A 19,364-nucleotide genomic window follows, 5' to 3' on the forward strand; every position below is an offset into this window, starting at 1 on the left:
CAAAAACTAGTGTAAGACTAGATACAAAACCTGGCGTAAGACTAGATGCAAAAACTGACACAAAATGGATGCATAAAAAGACGTTAAATTGGATTCAAAATACAGTGTAAACTTGATGCAAATGATGGTGCAAAAATGGAAGCAAAGAATGACACAAAATAGGAAGCAAAAGAGAATGAAAAATAGATGCAAAAAATGACACAAAAATAGAAGCAAAACCTGTCATAAAATAAGATGCAAACCTTGGTTCACAATTTGACGCAAAAAATGATGCATAGTTTGGTGTAAAAAATGATGCAAAATCTAGCGTGAAAAAGGATGCAAAATCAAGTGCAAAAAAGGACACTTTAAAAATTGTACAATAGAGCCAGATTTAGCGCCAGGTTGCTCATCACAATTACAAAAAAAATGCACTAAAATTTGGCGCTAAATCTGGCGCAAATCGTTGGTTTTGTTGTAGTGTCATAAAGCTTATAATGTTAGTTCTAGGGTTTAATATAAATTCATTGGGTTTATAATCATGACCAACCATGGTCCAACATCACATTGTCAAAAGGATTGTATCAATATGAAAATCAACAATTATCAACCATTGTCAACCATCATCAAACATGGTCAATCATTGTCAATCATGGTCAACAATGTTCAATAACCATGGTTGAACATCGCATTGCGACAAACAAGGTCAACCATGATCCAATGTCACATTGTGACAAGATTTTCTCAATATCAAAATCAACCATGGTCAATCGTTGTCCAATGTCTTATTGTGACAATGATTGTCTTGATATGAAAATAAATCATGCCCAACCATGGTCGAGCATGGTCCAACGACGCATTGTCACAAAGATTTTCTCAATATGAAAATCAACCATGGTCAACCATGTTTTATAAAATCAATCATGCCTAACGATGGTCCAACGTCACATTGCAATAAATATTGCCTCAATATCAAAATCAACCATGGTCAACAATGTTTATTTTAGGTTTTATAATATTTATCTTAGGGTTAATGTACCTTGGATTTTAATATTAATCCCTTGGGTTTCATGGTATTCCCTTAGGTTTATACTATCAATCATGGTAAACCATATTTTATAAAATCAATCATGGTCAACCATGTTCCTTTGTTGCATTGTGACAAATATTGTCTCAATATGAAAATCAATGATGGTCAACCATGGTTCAACATCGCATTGTAACAAAGATTGCCCTGATATGAAAATCAATCATGGTAAACCATGGTATAATGTTGCATTGTGACAAGGATTGTATCAATATGAAAATCAACCATGGTCAACCATGTTTATTTTAGGGTTTATAATATTTATGTTAGGGTTTATATACCTTAGGATTCTAATATTAATCCCTTGGGGTTTTAGTATTAATCCATTGGGTTTATTAATAAATCAAACCATGGTTGGCCATGGTTGACCATGGCCAACAACATTAATAAATGTACCATTTATTAATGGTCTTGTTGTCACTGTGACAATGACCCTCGAAAATGTTTGCCTATGTCAATTTTGGAGCCTAGATTAAGTGTCATTTCAAGCTCACTTGAGTTGTCATGTTTTTTTCTTTTGTTATTTATGTGCTTTCTACTAGCGTCACATCCTCTTAAGTTAATGTTTATTAAGCAATATGACTTAAACATTCAAAAGACTTGAGTTAATTAGTCGATGGTTAGGTGATATAATCATCTTTCTACAGTTAGAAACTTTCCTTAGTATCATGTGCACACTAGAAATACACTAAAAATCATGAAAAACAGCCAAAAAGAAAGAAAATCACTCGCAAAAGAAAAAAGAACACTTCAAGTTAACAAAGACATGCACTTGGGTTGAGCAAACTCCTTAGGGCTAAAGGAGTGTGCCTTACCTGAGCGCACACCTTCATGTTGAGCACGTGCACCGTACCTAAGAACACTCCTTTTTGTTGAAGACATGTTCCCTATCCAGCTGCATACATGAGCCAACTTGTTGTATAAGGGTGCACTCCTAGAAAATAGGATCCCAATTAACTCCTATTAACTAACCCTTTAATGAGATGACAAGTGGCAGTCATGAATGGATCAGCTTTGCATGTTAAATTTGTTAAATAAAATTAGTTAATATTTCTTTGCATAATCATCTCATCTTAGTTGACAACACAACTGTGGAATGAAGAAGCTCTTCATCAACCAATGTTGCAACTAAGTTTGCAGGTCAAATATTTATATTACATTTCATGATTCCACTATCAAATCTTGCTTTTCTTATTGTCGATCACTTTTTTTTTAGTTTTTTTGTTGGAGTTTATGTTGAATATTTATGTTACAAGTGTTAATCCACTATTACATGCAAGAAACTCTTCAATTCTTGAAACCTTATATATTCCACCATGCATGCGACAATAGCCATAAAGCCTTACATATCCTCGTCTTTCAAATCCTATCATGGAATCCTATTGATTGAAAGTATTTTTGAGCTTCCAATATGTGGAATGCACTTCTTGAGCTTGAAGCCACATCAACCTCAAAAATTGCACCTTGTTTGACCAAGTTTTCTTCTAGAGCGCATGAGTGCATCACGAAGGAAAAAAGTATAATCATTCAACCATTCGGCATGCGAAATTACACCCTCCTTTTCCTTGAGCACATGGGTGCATTGTGAAGGCCCAAATCCCTGCTAACCTCATCCTTAGTTCCTTTGGAGTGTGACAATGTGTCCTCTTTGTCTCCTTTAGTGCATGGGCAGATAGGGAAAGACCTCAAGGCCTCTTTTCCTATCCCTTTGACCCTTTAGGGTGTGACAATGCTCCCTTGTTTATTTTTCTTCCTTTCTTGAGCACATGAGCACACTAATAAGACCTGAATGAACATGCATGTCCCCTTCTTTCTTTGAAATTGCACCCTCCTATTTTGCATGTGTATTTTCTCTTGCATGGAAGTCATTTTATGCTTTCGTTCATAGTTTTTCATGATCTATCATCTATAATGGCTCTTTGAACGTAGTTTAAAAGTGTTGTTGCATAGTTAAGCTATTTTAAGCTAAAAATATCACTATTAGAGTGTTGCCCCAAACATGTGCTCATGCTACAATTGTTGCCACTATGTCATCATCTATTGGAGACATGTCGCTTCACAAAGTGACTTAAAAAAGGCTTTTCAAAAGCAATCATTGATGAACCTGTGGAAGTTACAAGGTATAATGCTCCCATATACATAGATACTTAGTGCTTCATTCTTAAAGACACATAGGTCAATTGGAGAAAAAAATATAATATATTCATGCAGGAGCAAATTCTTGCAGACTTAAAAGATTTACATGGATACATCAAGATCAAGAAGTCTATGATGCACACGATCGCATGAAAATTCTCAAAGATGCCATGTGCAGAAGTAATTGAATGCATCATTATAGATATGGATGATTCTCACATTTTTCTATGAAGTGAGAGTGGCGGCCAAATTTCCACCTATATTGGTGAAGACATGCCGACATATTATAAGATTCTCAAGCTCACTAAATATGCCAATGATGAATTTTAAAAAATATTGGAAACCCTTGACACTACTAATTGTTGACTTCTTGTAGCATCGAATGTTATATAAGCTCGAAAATTTATAGTGAGGGTAGGACATATGTATTCCAGAATACGTAGAGAAGGTTTTGGGAAATTCCACTTGGAGACAGTTTTATTAAGATAATTACTTATTTTTAATGGGTGCCTAAGTCTAAACATAGGAAATTGAAATAATTAAAGGGTATTAATGAAACTAGGTGTGAATCTTCTAGAAGGAGACAAAGATCAAGTCAATATGATCTAAGCCATTGATTAGAATCTAATTTGGGTCATTGATTACTCAACTAGAAGGTTATAAGAAGGACCTTGATGGGCATTTTGAAAAAACATCAAGTGATAGATCAAAGATTGATTTTCTGAAGAGAGCAACACAACAGTTCTCAGAGAAGTGATCGAGGTGCTTTCTTGCAGTGAGGGGAAGGGATAGTTTTTGGAGGAATTTTTCGTAATACAAAGAGTACAAGGAAGAGAGGGCATAAAGATATCTAGAGAGGCTGATGCAGGGCCACATAGAGCTACGTTGTGGCAGTGTAGAGCTTTAGAGGGAGTCTGAAATTCTACTGAGGAACAATCAGGATATAGTTTTGGAGCTAAGGTATAAAACCCGAGGCCATAGGGTCGAAGTTTTCAGATAGTAGAGGATCGATCGGAGCTGCAACATTTTCTGAGCAACAGTGACACAATGACTATGTGGGTGTGATGCAGTACTATGTATAGGCTCATCTCTAGCGTAGATCAATGTCTGACCTTCTAGTGACAAGGTGAGATCGTCTCACTACCTTTTTTCCTAGTTAGATATTTGTATAGGATTGATAGTTTGGGTATTCGAAGAATTTCTTTCAGAAAAATACTACATAATAATACAAATACTCAATTGTTGCACTGATTTTCCCGCATTGGGTTTTCCAGGGACATTCGTCCAAAGTGAATGGTGTCCATTATGTGTTGTGCATTTATTCTTGCTCGGTTCTTGTTTTCACATATAACTTAATTAGTGAAGGCTATAGTGTATTGGTTTGGATATTTTCCTTAGAACAGAGTAAATAATTTGTTCAATTATTTAACAAATAGAAGAAAATTAATCAGTTGCTTCAGTAGAAATATGGGTCTCCATGTTTTCACACTGATGTAATAAAAACATGGTGTCGAGAGCCATCCAATTTCCCCCATTTCCAATCTACAGTAGATCCGACGAATATTCTCAGAGATGCCTATTAGTGCCTTATAGGTATGTATAGTTGGTTATATGGGCTTAAGAACACTAAGGTTTTCCAAGAGAACTGGATATACATGCTTAATATAGTAGTATCCCATTGGAAGGTTTTCAATTGGGCAGATATCCTATCATTTTAGTTGTAGGATTAGGTGGGATGGCAAAAAGCATGCTTGTGAGTGATCCGGGCATCTTAGATCGAATATGCGCACAATATGCATTTCTGAAAATGAACTCAAACTGGACTTCTCAGGAGAAGATCACAATCTACTTTCAATAACGAGTGTTATTAGCGTTGAGCTTTAGAGGCATATATGAAAAGTTAGCTAAACACTTCTTTGTAGTCATCTTTCACATGATTCCTTAGATCAATCCTCCTTACATGACAAATCAGGTAAAGGAGTCACTTTGAGATATCACAGATGGTTTGCAGCTCTAGAGGGTACATACATTAAGTGCTTCTATTGTCACATATCCCCTCATCTTATGTCGTGAAATGTGACTAAAAAAGTGGTCATGCAAGAAGTCGCAAATCAGGTGGACGAGGGATTATCTGCAATTCTTCGCAGGAGGTAGAAAATCCCTTGGCCTATATTTCCATTTAGGGTAAGATTTTATGAATTAAAGAGTCATAAGGTTACGACAACATAGATACAGGAGTTGAATTTCCTACACTTCACCACTAAATATTTCCACGGATATGATTCCAAACAATATGGAAACATTGTCAAAGGATCGATCACAATATTGGGTATTCGTTTATGTCTGCAATAGAAGATGAAAATATAAAGAACTAGTATAATGGAAACATAAATACAAATCATCTATCGGAGACTAGTTCACCCCATGATCCACCAGCTCATGATTTGAAAGAGGAGGAGGAGGAGGAGGAGGAGGTGATAACACCTCAAGTAAGGAAACAAGCTCCCAAGAAAATGATTAGATATTCCTCGGTAGGCGAGAGCAATAATAAATGGAAATTTGATACCTTAAGCTCAAGAGATAAAAAGGAAGAGCAGTGGAGAAGAAGATAGGAAGAGCTAGCAAGATGAGTTGCTTGAAGAGAAAGAAGAAGAAGAAGAAGAAGAAGAGAGGAGGAGGATAGAAGAAGAGCAACAGAGACAATCCTAGGAGGAGGAAGTACCATAGAGATCAGAAGCAGAATAGTTGATTCATGAGATGAAAGAGGAGAAGTTCTAGGAAGAAGATACCAGGGTGAAAATGTGAAGTTGGGTTACACTTTTTGCCCTTTTATGAGAAAAAAATATCATATTTAGAAATTCTTCAATTTTTGGCAAGCCAAAGAAATTTTCTTTTTAGAATTTCATTTTACATTAAAAGGAAAACTTGTCATAAATTTTATTAGCTTTCTATTACTTAGTTTTTGGAATTATTTTATTCACATTTGATATGTCAACTAAGAAATTATTTGATTGTGTTTTCTTTAAAAATTAAGGGATTCATAAAAAGACATGGTTTTTACCACTAGTGTATTCTTTGTTAACCTCATGTTTTTGAAAAAAGATGTGTTGCAACAATCTAGACAGACTCTACTTTGATATCGTTATATTTACAAAACCAACTGATGCACATCATAATTACTAGAATTTTTTGAGTTGAACCAATATGAAAAAACTGCATATTTTGAAGATTTTTAGCATAGCGTCTAATTTCTCAACATATTAGTTATAAACTAAAAATCTTAAAACTACCCATTACAGAAGACGGACCAATGTAATGAACCATACATTTTTCATATTTTTTTACAGTGTATTTTGGAAGATACATAATTTTGATTTCACTTAATCGTAATGACCTTCAAAAATGTTTTTCACACAGGGTATTAGAAAATCAATTAAAATTAGCAAATTTATATGAAATTCCATGAAATTTATATCTATTGAAAGTAGATTCAATTATGAACATGTTGGTATTGGTTTTGAAAGTAAATTCACCAAATTTGATGGAGTTAACCATTGTAAAGTTGGAGAAAGGTGACGAGAGTTGAGCTGTTGCATAGTTGTAGGTTAAAGTAGTTCAACCGAACTAAAAACACATTCACTTGAACTTGTGTTTGTCATCAATGCCCATTAAAATAAATGTAAAATTAATTCAATCAAATTAATTTAAAATTTTGGATGATTTTTTTTAAAAGTTCGACTGAAAATGTGTTAATATTTTCTGTTGGCTGCAAAAATGAAACGATGCGTCCTTGAATGAAAGATGAAGTTATTTGAAGACTATGAGGAGAACGGTTTTATATATGAAACACATAAAACCCATAAAACCGAGAGTAATTTTTACTTTCAATACTATCAAACCGATGTCATAAGTTGTCAATATAGTCACTTGGTGTGTGAAACATGAATAAAGTTGATAGAATTTCAATAAAAAAACAATTCAAACTTAAAAATGGATAATTTCAAAAGTTGACTATGAATAGATCATTGAGGATGGAATTCCATTAGACTTTTTTTTATTGAACTTCCCAACAATTTCTTCTCCTTGGATTCATCTTTGAGAACTTAGAGTTCAAGTACATTTTTAGCCTTTCGTTTTGTGCACTCTTAAGTTGTACATTCTTAAGAATGTGCTGATGTGAAAGTGATACTCATTGGGTATTGTACTGAGTTATAAATTTATATGTATATTGCCTGTTATGTAGGTGTATTGAAGATTTGATGCTATTGATATTATGTTTGGATGCAAGATAAGTAATTTATATGTACACATTTTGTGGTTTTAAATGATTTCATACATCAATGCAAAAGGTATTATCCTTTCTATACATCAATGCAATTTAATGTACATACCATATTTTATAATGCAATTTTAAGTTATGATTGTTTTAGAGATCTACAAAAAATTATAAGATTCATTCAAATGCAAAATGTACCATGTTTTGTAATTTGGAATTTTACTAGATTCATTTTAAATAAATTGACAAAACAGCTTCAAACAAAACCTAAGGATCATCTACTAACATTATGTGAATGATTGAATGCAAAATGTACCAAGTAAATGAAAATTTACTTTCATTGCTATACATTCATGAGCTTAAATATATAAAACCTTTAAAAGCATCAAATCATGCATGCATCATGCAAATTGTAGGCCATGTTTTATAATGCAATTTTATCTAGTATGTTTATGCATTCAAACAACTTTATACTAAAAGTTAACTATCAAATGACATCCCTAGTAGTCTTTCTATACATGAATGCAAAATGTACATACCATATTTTATAATGCAATTTTAATTTATGATTTTTTTTGGAAATCTACAACAAATTATAAGATTCATTCAAATGCAAAATGTACCATGTTTTGTAATTTTGCAACTTTACTATATTCATTTTAAATAAATTGACAAAACAACTTAAAACAAAGCTAAGAATCATCTACTAACATTGTAAGAATGATCATGCAAAATGTACCAATTAAATGCAAATATACTTTCATTGCTACATATTCATGAAGTTAAATATGTAAAACCTTCAAAAGAATCTAACCATGCATGCATCATGCAAATTATGGGCCATGTTTTATAATGCAATTTTATCTAGTATGTTTGTGCATTCAAACAACTTTATATTAAAAGTTAACTATCAACCAACATCCATAGTAGCCTTTCTATACATAAATGAAAATTGTACATACCATATTTTATAATGCAATTTTAATTTGTGATTATTTTATACATCTAAACCAAATTATAAGATTCATTCAAATGCAAAATGTACCATGTTTTGTAATTTACAATTTCACTATATTCATTTTAAATAAATTGACAAAACACATTTAAACAAAACCTAAGAATCATCTACTAACATTATAAGAATGATCATGAAAAATGCACCAACTAAATGGAAATTTACTTTCATTTCTACAGTTTCATGAACTTAAATATGTAAAACCTTCAAAAGCATCAAACCATGCATGCATCATGCAAATTGTGGGCCATGTTTTATAATGAAATTCTATGTAGTATGTTTGTGCATTCAAATAACTTTATATTAAAAGTTAACTATCAATTGACATCCATAGTAGTCTTTCTATACATGAAAGATAAATGTACATACCATATTTTATAATGCAATTTTGATTTATGATTATTTGTGAAATCTTTAGCAAATTATAAGATTTTTTCAAATGCAAATGTACCATGTTTTTTAATTTACAATTTTACTATATTCATTTTAAATAAATTGACAAAAAGAATTTAAACAAAACCTCGGAATCATCTACTAACATTATAAGAATGATCATGCGAAATGTACCAACTAAATGCAAATTTTCTTTCATTGCTACATATTCATGAACTTAAATATGTAAAACCTTCAAAAGCATCAAACCATGCATGCAACATGCAAATTGTGGGCCATGTTTTATAATGCAATTTTATCTATTATGTTTCTGCATTCAAATAACTTTATATTAAAAGTTAGCTATCAACCGACATCCATAGTAGCCTTTCTATACATGAATGCAAAATGTACATACCATATTTTATGATGCAATTTTAAGTTATGATTGTTTTAGCCATCTAAGCTAAATTAAAAGATTCGTTCAAATGCAAAATGTACTATGTTTTGTATTTTTTTATTTTATAGATTCATTTTAAATAACAAGTGACAAAACATGATCCAGGTGGATGTTGGTGGCCACCCACCAACCCATTTGGACCCCCACAACTGTCTCTTTCAGTCTTTTCAGTTTCCTAAATTGTAGCACAGTTTACTATTTTTAGCATTTTTTCGGGTCCTGAACTTCCGGAGCCGTTTTGAGGCCCTAAACGACGTTTTTTTGGGATTCTGGGGAAACATGGGTCCATGGACCGATGTTGCCTCCCAAAGTGGTAATACTCGGATAGATCTTTCTAACGAGCTATTGTACGCGTCAAACGGAGATCGTATGCCAAAGTTACGACCCCGGGAAATTGATGTACCAATTTACCCAAACGGGGCCCACAATTTGGCGTTTCATCTTCTAGGGTTAGGTTTCGGGATGTGAAGGGTTTTCCATTGTTTCTCAACAATAAATAGGCCTTCGAGCCTCATTGTAACACAGTTCGGAACAGTTCAGAGGCATGTAGCCGCACATCTCTTCTCAGAGATAAGCTACCATCGCCCTAGCTGGTTTATTTCCATTTCTGGTTGTAAGCATATTTCAGTATTTTCCATTAATGAAATGAAGCATTATTTCCGCTGCATCTATGTGTTTATGGTTATTGCATCTCTGTATTTATGGTTATCTTTGTAATCTATTGCATTCCTGTTTAAATCCGGATCAGTGGTATCAGAGCGGTCTGCTTTTTCTCTGTTTTTCTCTGCATGTCCCCAACGAGGTTGGGATATAAGGAGTTAGGGCTTGAACTGGTCGAACCTTTGCAAGACCAGCCTCGCAAATCCCGACGGCCTCCCATGGCGGACGAGAAGAAAGACGAGGGGGCAGGAGATCCTATCAAAATCTTGCTCGAAGAAGCACTCGAGCGGCAAAGGAACGCGATGATGGACAGCTTTGCGCAGATCCTTCAGCGGCTACCCAGAGGCGACACATCGGCTTCCAAAAGAGACTCTGGAAACGCCACGTCGTTTAAGGTACAAGTTAATTTTGAAATCCCCATCTTCGAGGGTAAAATAGATGCAAATGTCGTAGATAAATGGTTAAATCTGCTAGATGGGTATTTTTCTGTTCATGAATTTTCAAGTCGGGAAAAGATTGTTTTCGCTCTTCTCAAAGCAGCCCCCCACATCAAGGACTGGTGGGAAACCTACTGCGAGCAGAAGGATGAAAGTACAGGCTCACTATTTTCAGGCGCACCCACTTGGAATGACTTCCGGGATGCCATCAAGGAGCAGTACTACCCTGTCGGAACCTATGAGGACAAATACATCAAATGGACCACACTGCGGCAGGGACGAGACCAAGATGTATCAGAGTTCACAAACATTTTTCATACCCTTCGCACACAGTTGGGTATCAAAGATTCTGAGCTGCATCTGGTACTCAAATACCGTGGCTGCCTACACAGATACATCCAGGAAGAGATGGTGTTCTTGAACATCTCCTCACTCGGCACAGCGTACCGATACGCTGTCAAAATCGAGCAAAAGTTCAAACAGAAGAAGCAAGACTTTGGATCTGCAAATCCGAAGCCCAAAGGACAAAGCCAAGGCGGGGCAGCCCAAGACAACCCGCCGAAGTCGCAAGAAGAGAACAACACCACGAAGCTGAAGAAGGACACGGGAAAGTGGTGTGAGTTCCACAAGAGTCCCACTCATAACACAAGTGAGTGTCGGACCAAGCAGTCGTTGGTGGCCGAGTTGAAGGCTTCCGAATCAGATGCATGTTCCGACCCTGAGCCAGAACCCGACAAGGGGAATGGCAAAGGGAAGCAGATCATTGATGCGGATCCCAGCGCCACTGTTGCCACCGCCAAGATCCAGAAAGATGAGCCCGAAAATCCAGAGGAGGGGGAGCGTCTTTTCCACTCACAGATGTGGGTGAAGGGTTCACCGCTGCGATTCATTGTCGACAGTGGTAGCCAAAAGAACCTGGTTTCAGCAGAGGTCGTGAAGCGGTTGGGCCTACCGACTACACCACACCCACAGCCGTACAGTATCGGGTGGCTTCATGAAGGACGAGATCTCAAAGTTCGCCAGCAGTGCCGCCTTCCCTATAGCATCAAGCCCTTCACAGATGAGGTATTGTGTGATGTTACACCTCTGGATGTTTGTGATGTATTATTAGGCCAGCCATACTTGTGGAGGCGACATGCTGTGTATGAGTCAAGGCCTCGTGCTGTCATTATTTCTTTGAATGATTCATTATATAGGATACCGGAGGTAGCCCCACCTACCACCACATCTTTGATCACTACCAAAAAAGGCAGCAAGCTCATATCACAGACCAGGAAATTCATCTATCTGGTTCACTCCCAAAGTAAGGGGAAGATCATTGCTACATCCATGACCCCTGCAAAGGGTTCCTCTACGCAGCAGCAGCAGCAAAGGAATATGGTCATGACAGAACACAGTAACAACTTCTCCTCACCCACAGGGGTACCACATAAGTTTCAGGTGGGAAACAAAGTTTGGTTACATCTGCAGAAAGAACGCCTTACAAGAGCCCATCAGAAGCTCCGACCACTCCGACATGGTCCTTACACCAGTACCAAGGCTACGAGAAACAATGCTTTGAAGCACAACATTCCTCCATTCCTTCGCTTGCACCGAGTGTTCAATGTGGACCATCGTCGACCATGCTTCCCACCATCACTGGACACATCAAAGATTGCAGGACAAGTTCAGCAGATGGAGGAACTCAACGCAATGGGGACCATTGCTTCCTAAGGGGGGAGGAATGATCCAGGTGGATGTTGGTGGCCACCCACCAACCCATTTGGACCCCCACAACTGTCTCTTTCAGTCTTTTCAGTTTCCTAAATTGTAGCACAGTTTACTATTTTTAGCATTTTTTCGGGTCCTGAACTTCCGGAGCCGTTTTGAGGCCCTAAACGACGTTTTTTTGGGATTCTGGGGCAACATGGGTCCATGGACTGATGTTGCCTCCCAAAGTGGTAGTACTCGGATAGATCTTTCTAACGAGCTATTGTACGCGTCAAACGGAGATCGTATGCCAAAGTTACGACCCCGGGAAATTGATGTACCAATTTACCCAAACGGGGCCCACAATTTGGCGTTTCATCTTCTAGGGTTAGGTTTCGGGATGTGAAGGGTTTTCCATTGTTTCTCAACAATAAATAGGCCTTCGAGCCTCATTGTAACACAGTTCGGAACAGTTCAGAGGCATGTAGCCGCACATCTCTTCTCAGAGATAAGCGACCATCGCCCTAGCTGGTTTATTTCCATTTCTGGTTGTAAGCATATTTCAGTATTTTCCATTAATGAAATGAAGCATTATTTCCACTGCATCTATGTGTTTATGGTTATTGCATCTCTGTATTTATGGTTATCTTTGTAATCTATTGCGTTCCTGTTTAAATCCAGATCAAAACAACTTTATATAAAACCTAAGAATAATCTACTAACATTATAACAATGATTATACAAAATGTACCAACTAGATGCAAATTTACTTTCATTGCTACATATTCATGAACTTAAATATGTAAAACCTTCAAAAGAATCAAAGCATGCATGCATCATACAATTTTTGGCCATGTTTTATAATGCCATTTCATCTAGTATGTTTGTGCAGTCAAATAACTTTATATTGAAAGTTAACTATCAATAGAAATCCATGGTAGCCTTTCTATACATGAATGAAAAATGTACATACCATATTTTATAATGCAATTTTAAGTTATGATTGTTTTAGACATCTACACTAAATTAAAAGATTCATTCAAATGCAAAATTTACCATGTTTTGTAATTTGTAATTTTAATAGAGTTGTTTTAAATAACAAGTGAAAAAACAAATTTAAACAAAACCTAGGAATTATCTACTAACATTATAACAATTATTATGCAAATTGTAGCAACTAAATGAAAATTTACTTTCATTGCTACATATTTATGAACTTAAATATGTAAACCAAGTTTTAAGCATCAAACCATGCATCATGCAAATCGTACCATGAAAAATGTACATAAACTCCAAAATTAGCATGTATTCAATCATAATAAAGAGTTCTAGATTTGAAATATGTCTAAAATTTATATCATTATAAAAGTAGATATATAATAAAAAGTTGTCAAATAAAAATATGCATCAATTCATAATAAAGAGTTTATTTTAAATATGTCCACAATATATATCATGATAAAATTAAATATAACATTAAAAGATTGTCAAATAAACAACTGCATCAATTTAGAGAATCTCGTTGAAATATTTGATCTATCAACCTCCTTTTGCTCTCATCTGAATCATGGGTGCCCTGCACAATATGTGTAATTTCATATATACATAATATTATGTACTTTAAAATTAAATTTTGATGTTTTAAAATAAAATGAGAATCTAATCATTAAAACAAAATTATAGAAAGTTCCAAATTCAATGCAATGCCTCATGGTGTTCCCCCTCCATTGTGTGCTTGTGGTGTTCGCTATACATTGCGCTTTCATGGATAAACTGTACAATACATGTGAATGTATATATATTAAAATTTTATAATTACACATAAAAATACATAAACTATATTGTGCACTTGTGGTGTCCGCCATAAATTGTGCTTTTATGGATAAACTGTACAATACATGTGAATGTATATATATTAAAATTTTAAAATTACACATAAAAGTGCATAAACTAGATCAATGTTAAAAACCATCAAGTGTCAACTTTTTCAAATTTTCTAGACAATTCAATTGATGTAACCAACTAAGGTTTCAAATTCCATGGAATACCTCGTGGTGTTCCCCTTGCATTTCTCTCTCCTAGATGCCCCGTACAATACATGTAGATGTATATAGTAAAAAAATAAAATTGCACATGAAAATGCCTAAACTCAAAATATTAAAAAAATTGTTACATGACTTTTTGAAATTGTTTAGATCATCATATCTCCATTGTCGACTCCATCACTAAAGTCCTTGGAGAATGGAAATTGCATGGGGGCTTCACTTAATGAACCTTGGTCCTATCACGTCCGTTCGTGGCATATTAAACAATACCCTTAATTTGACTACATATTGGAAAATACCCCTAAAAATCGCATTATTTAACCCCCTACCATTACGAACCCAATACACCTTCCCAATTTAAAAAACCCCTACTTCCACTAGATATTGTAGGTATCCATTTTTTCATTAACATTTTTTATACCCCTTTATATTTTTTCATTAACTTTGAACTCGATTTTTTATAAGTTCCAATATAAAAACCCTTTACCCCCTATATATTCCCCAATATATTATGCCATTTTTTCCTCAATTTATATCCCCTGATATGAACCTATGTGGTATGGTATTTCTCCCCTAGTGGAGCCCTCATGGGAAATCATCTCCACACACCCAAAATTTGAAAATTTTACAACTATAAAATAAATATATCTCATTTATTAATGAAAATTGCACTTCAATTTAGAACAAAAAATAAGTGAAATATTCAACACTTATGACAATTGAATATTTGGCACATCTTGTAGTAGGGAGGAAGAGGATGGCGCTATGTCTGAAACATCAAACGGAATTATAATATGTTAGCATTTAATTATGTATACATAACTATTTCTTTTAAAAATATGACCTCACAATATCGATATAATAAAAGTAGAATAATAATTGTATCAACTTGTACACTTAAAAAAAACTATCATCTCTCAAAATATCTTGATTGGAATCTGAACTTGGGCCCGTGAAATTATCAAAATTTCGTTCAACAAACGAGTTAACTGCAAATGATGAACATATGATAAATTTTTGTTATATTATATTTGAAAAAATTAAGAAAATATATGTGAATCGGCATTAACACATACATTACAAATTACATTAAAATATCCACGCTAACCATTAACACATACCAATCCCACACCTTCTTCCTCATGAAAAATTAGGTCTTGCCAACCATTAACACAACCCTTTGCATATGCTTTAAGCTCCTCAATATTCATATTATTTATCTCCTCATTTGTTTGATATACAAAATTATCATGTGCTCTTTACTGATTTAGACTGATATCAATTCTAGTTAATGCACTCTAGATGTTGTCTATAATGGTATCCCTTCCTTCTCGACCAATTTGAGAAGTGACATCCATTTCTAACCGCAAAGTTACCAGACAAGGAGGTTGGTGTAACAAAGGTGGTAGAGGCTGAGGCAATTTAGTATCACGTAATGTGCCTTTACGATCATTTAACAGATGTCTCCAACTACCATAATATTAAGATGGAAGGTCATTATAATCAGGTTTCATACTAAAAAAGAATTTTGTATAAAAGAATTTTCCAAAATAAATTGGAACCTCATCATTCCATGGTAGCTTTCCATATGTTGCAAGGAACCTATCATACAAATGCTTGTCTATATCAGGGTTCTTGAAATATTACACCTTGAGCATCTTTCTTTCAGCCCTTCTTTGAAACTAAATAGAGATTTTGCATTTTATTTTGTAACCCTTTTACTAACTTGAACCCATTACTGCTTTCTTCTATGCCTCATCATATCTATAAAGCAATCCATGGTCGGCCCAAGCTTCTCATAAATATCAAGAAATGATATTAGAGAGTGCAAAACTATTTCTAATCTTTCTCGACTCTCTGCAGGGAGCTCCAAACTCCCAAGATATTTCCTCAATTTTTAATAATGACTTTTGCACCTTTGTAATGTACATTTTTGGAGGTTTCTCTCCCAAGGAATCTCATCAGGAATATCATATTGATAAGTTGTAGTTGGTGTATGACCTTCTTCTTGAATTCCCCAGCTTCATTTACGTCTACTCGGAGCAACATTTTCACCCTCTACATCAATATATAAAATTACATAAATACAAAAACATGTGAACAAATGTATTCATACACATGCAAGATAGACATGTACATGCATTTGTACATACAATTCATTTATCTGTACAAATTATTTTTAACATAAAAATAAATTATATAATTTACCACAATGATGATGATCATTATGATCTGATTGAGATTAATGACCACTTGGAGAATGTTGCCCACCTTGAGATTGATGATGGCCTAGATAATGTTGGCCACCCTCACACGATGACATATTGTTCGAAGCTTCTAGAAAAATAGAAAATTAATTCAATATATATGTGTACATACATATGATTCTACATATTTATCATTTAAGTAAATGCACATAAGCATATATATATATATATATATATATATATATATATATATATATATATATATATGCTTATGTGCATTTACTTAAATGATAAATATGTAGAATCATATGTATGTACATACATATGATTCTACATATTTATCATTTAAGTAAATGCACATAATATATATATATATATATATATATATATATATATATATATATATAATAAATAGCACAATGTGAACGATGCCCTTCCATTGATTGAGTAGATAATCTTCTCGACTTAGTTTGATATGCTCCTAAAAAACTGAAATTTGCTATAAATTAAATTTAAGCTAAATTGATAAAAAAAATCAACTCTATATGTATACATGTACATATTATTATATTCCAATATCATTTAAAACTTTCACATAAACATATATATACCACGATCATGATGGACCTCCCCCGATTGGTTTGATATTCTCTTTGATTGATGACCTCAACCTCACCCTCTAGTAGTTGCAGGAGACTATATTGATGCTCACCTCAAATAATCATGTGGATATTGATCATCCATGATATATATATGCATGATATTTAAAAATTTACCTCATGCATTTACAGTTCTTTTTAAAATTCTATTTAAAAATATCAAGAATTCAGAAAATTGTTGTAACCCTTGAATTTACCTCATGCATTTAATTGTTGTAACCCTCGAAATTACATCATGCATTTTAATATCTTAAAATTGTTATTTAAAAACATTGAAATAATTCAAAAAATTATTGTAACAATTCGAAGCTCTTCATTTAAAATATACTCAAGACTAAAAAGAAAAATGTTGAAGCACACACATTTTGAAAATTAAATACAAAATTTTCTAAAACATGTCAAGTTCACCAAGTTGTGCTTACATAGTGGGGGCACACTTGGTATAGAATTGAAAAAAACACATGGTCATTAAAAATGACACATTTATGACTAAAAAAAACACACATATCAAAGATATATTACAATGTCCATCAATGAATATTGATGGAGAGCTTCTTAACACTAATTCATCTTTTAGACACAAATCTTGAATTGGCATTGCCACATACAATACATCACTAGACATCCTATTAACATTTTCACAATGTCTTACACTAAATGATTGAAATTGACTAACAATATTTTTTTTCTTCTTCATAAGGTTGTTTTAACCTCTCCTTTTTAACTTGGTACACGTCTTTCATTTGGTTGCACACAAGTTTGGAATTGGTGTAGACTACAATTCCATTGGATCCATACTCAATAGTTTTTCTAAGCCTTCTATCAATGTAATATAATATGCTTCATTTGTTGTTGTTATTCCAGGTACATTCCTTTTCCTTTGGAGGACTTTGTGCGTAAAAATATTGCATAGCTCATAAGTAATCACTACCTGCCTTGGATTGGGATCATAAGAAACTTCTATGCATAATGTTCATTTTTCAACCATGTTTAATGGGTTTTCAGATCCCTGTAAGAAGGAAATTCAATAAAATTAATTGAATATATTTATACCCATTGTGATTTAATATTGGAGTGATAATAAATAAATGTCGTAGTCTATGGGAGAATGATAATAAATAAATACCTATTGTGATTAAATAATGGAATACTACAAGGATTAAGCCTAGTTTCACGATCATATTCTATGTTCTCCTTTGGAATTTATACATGTGATTGATAGTTTCATATGTTAGAAATTTATTGATTTTAGGAACTAGGTGTATAGAAAATCACTATTTAAACACATGGCCAAATGTTTGTCCATTGTCACACCGATGGTTAGATTCAAGATTCCTATCACTATCACATCACTCGAATAATGATATCAATATTTAATTCATGATGCATTGACTCAAAATCAAAAGCAGCAAATGAACACATTTTAAAAGCTATGCATACCTTGGATGAAGTGAGAAAACAAAGGGCACAGGATATTACCTCATGATAAGTTCAGAAAAGCTTTGACCTAGTACTATAACTAGGGATAGGAAATTACCTTATGATTAGTTGGAGAAGGTTCATGGATATTGGATCAACTTAATTTAGATGATGTAAAGATTTTGATTTAATTTATAAAGATCAGGTGATTTTATATTTTTCTTGGAATTTACATGATCATATTTTTGATAAGATGTTGATGTTTTGTGATTTAAATTATATTTTTGAATGTAGAAATATATTATGTGTATTGAAGAACTCTAGGACATACATTTAACAGCTTAAAATTATAATTATCCCAATTTTTATCCTTAAAGAGCTAGAAACATAAATATGATATTGTGTCATCACAAAATGAAAGGAATTTAATAAATATGATATTGCATCATCACAAAATTGAAGAAATTTAATGTGTGAACAAAACATTTAGTGAAGGGTTAGGTTGTGCAAAATATCATTGTTTAGACAATTTTGTGAGAAGGCGAGGTAGTAGGGGAATTTTATCATGCCTCTGGAACTAATTATAATCTGTCGAATTGTTAATATCTGATTTTTTTTTTTTAAGTTGCAGCCTGTTATAAAAGAACATTCCCAATATTCTGCATTGTATTATTTATATCTAAAGTAAGTTCATTTGTTGATTCTATTATATGACCCACCAATGGGTCATTAGTATAGCTCTATATTTACTTCTATGCCACAATTGCTGCTATTATAATTTTGTGCTTGTAAAGAACTGTGTTTGGCTTATTTCTTCCCTTCCTGTGGGACTTTCTAGATATCCTTGGAACTAGGTTGGACTCTTAATTTTGTAATCAGTAGCCATATTCCTTACATGCAAAATTACCCTACTTGGTTCTAGG

The sequence above is a fragment of the Pinus tabuliformis genome, chromosome 8, assembly GCF_031772625.1.
Source record: "Pinus tabuliformis cultivar Carrire ecotype Pingquan chromosome 8, CPIR1, whole genome shotgun sequence".
Classification (NCBI taxonomy): Eukaryota; Viridiplantae; Streptophyta; class Pinopsida; order Pinales; family Pinaceae; genus Pinus; species Pinus tabuliformis.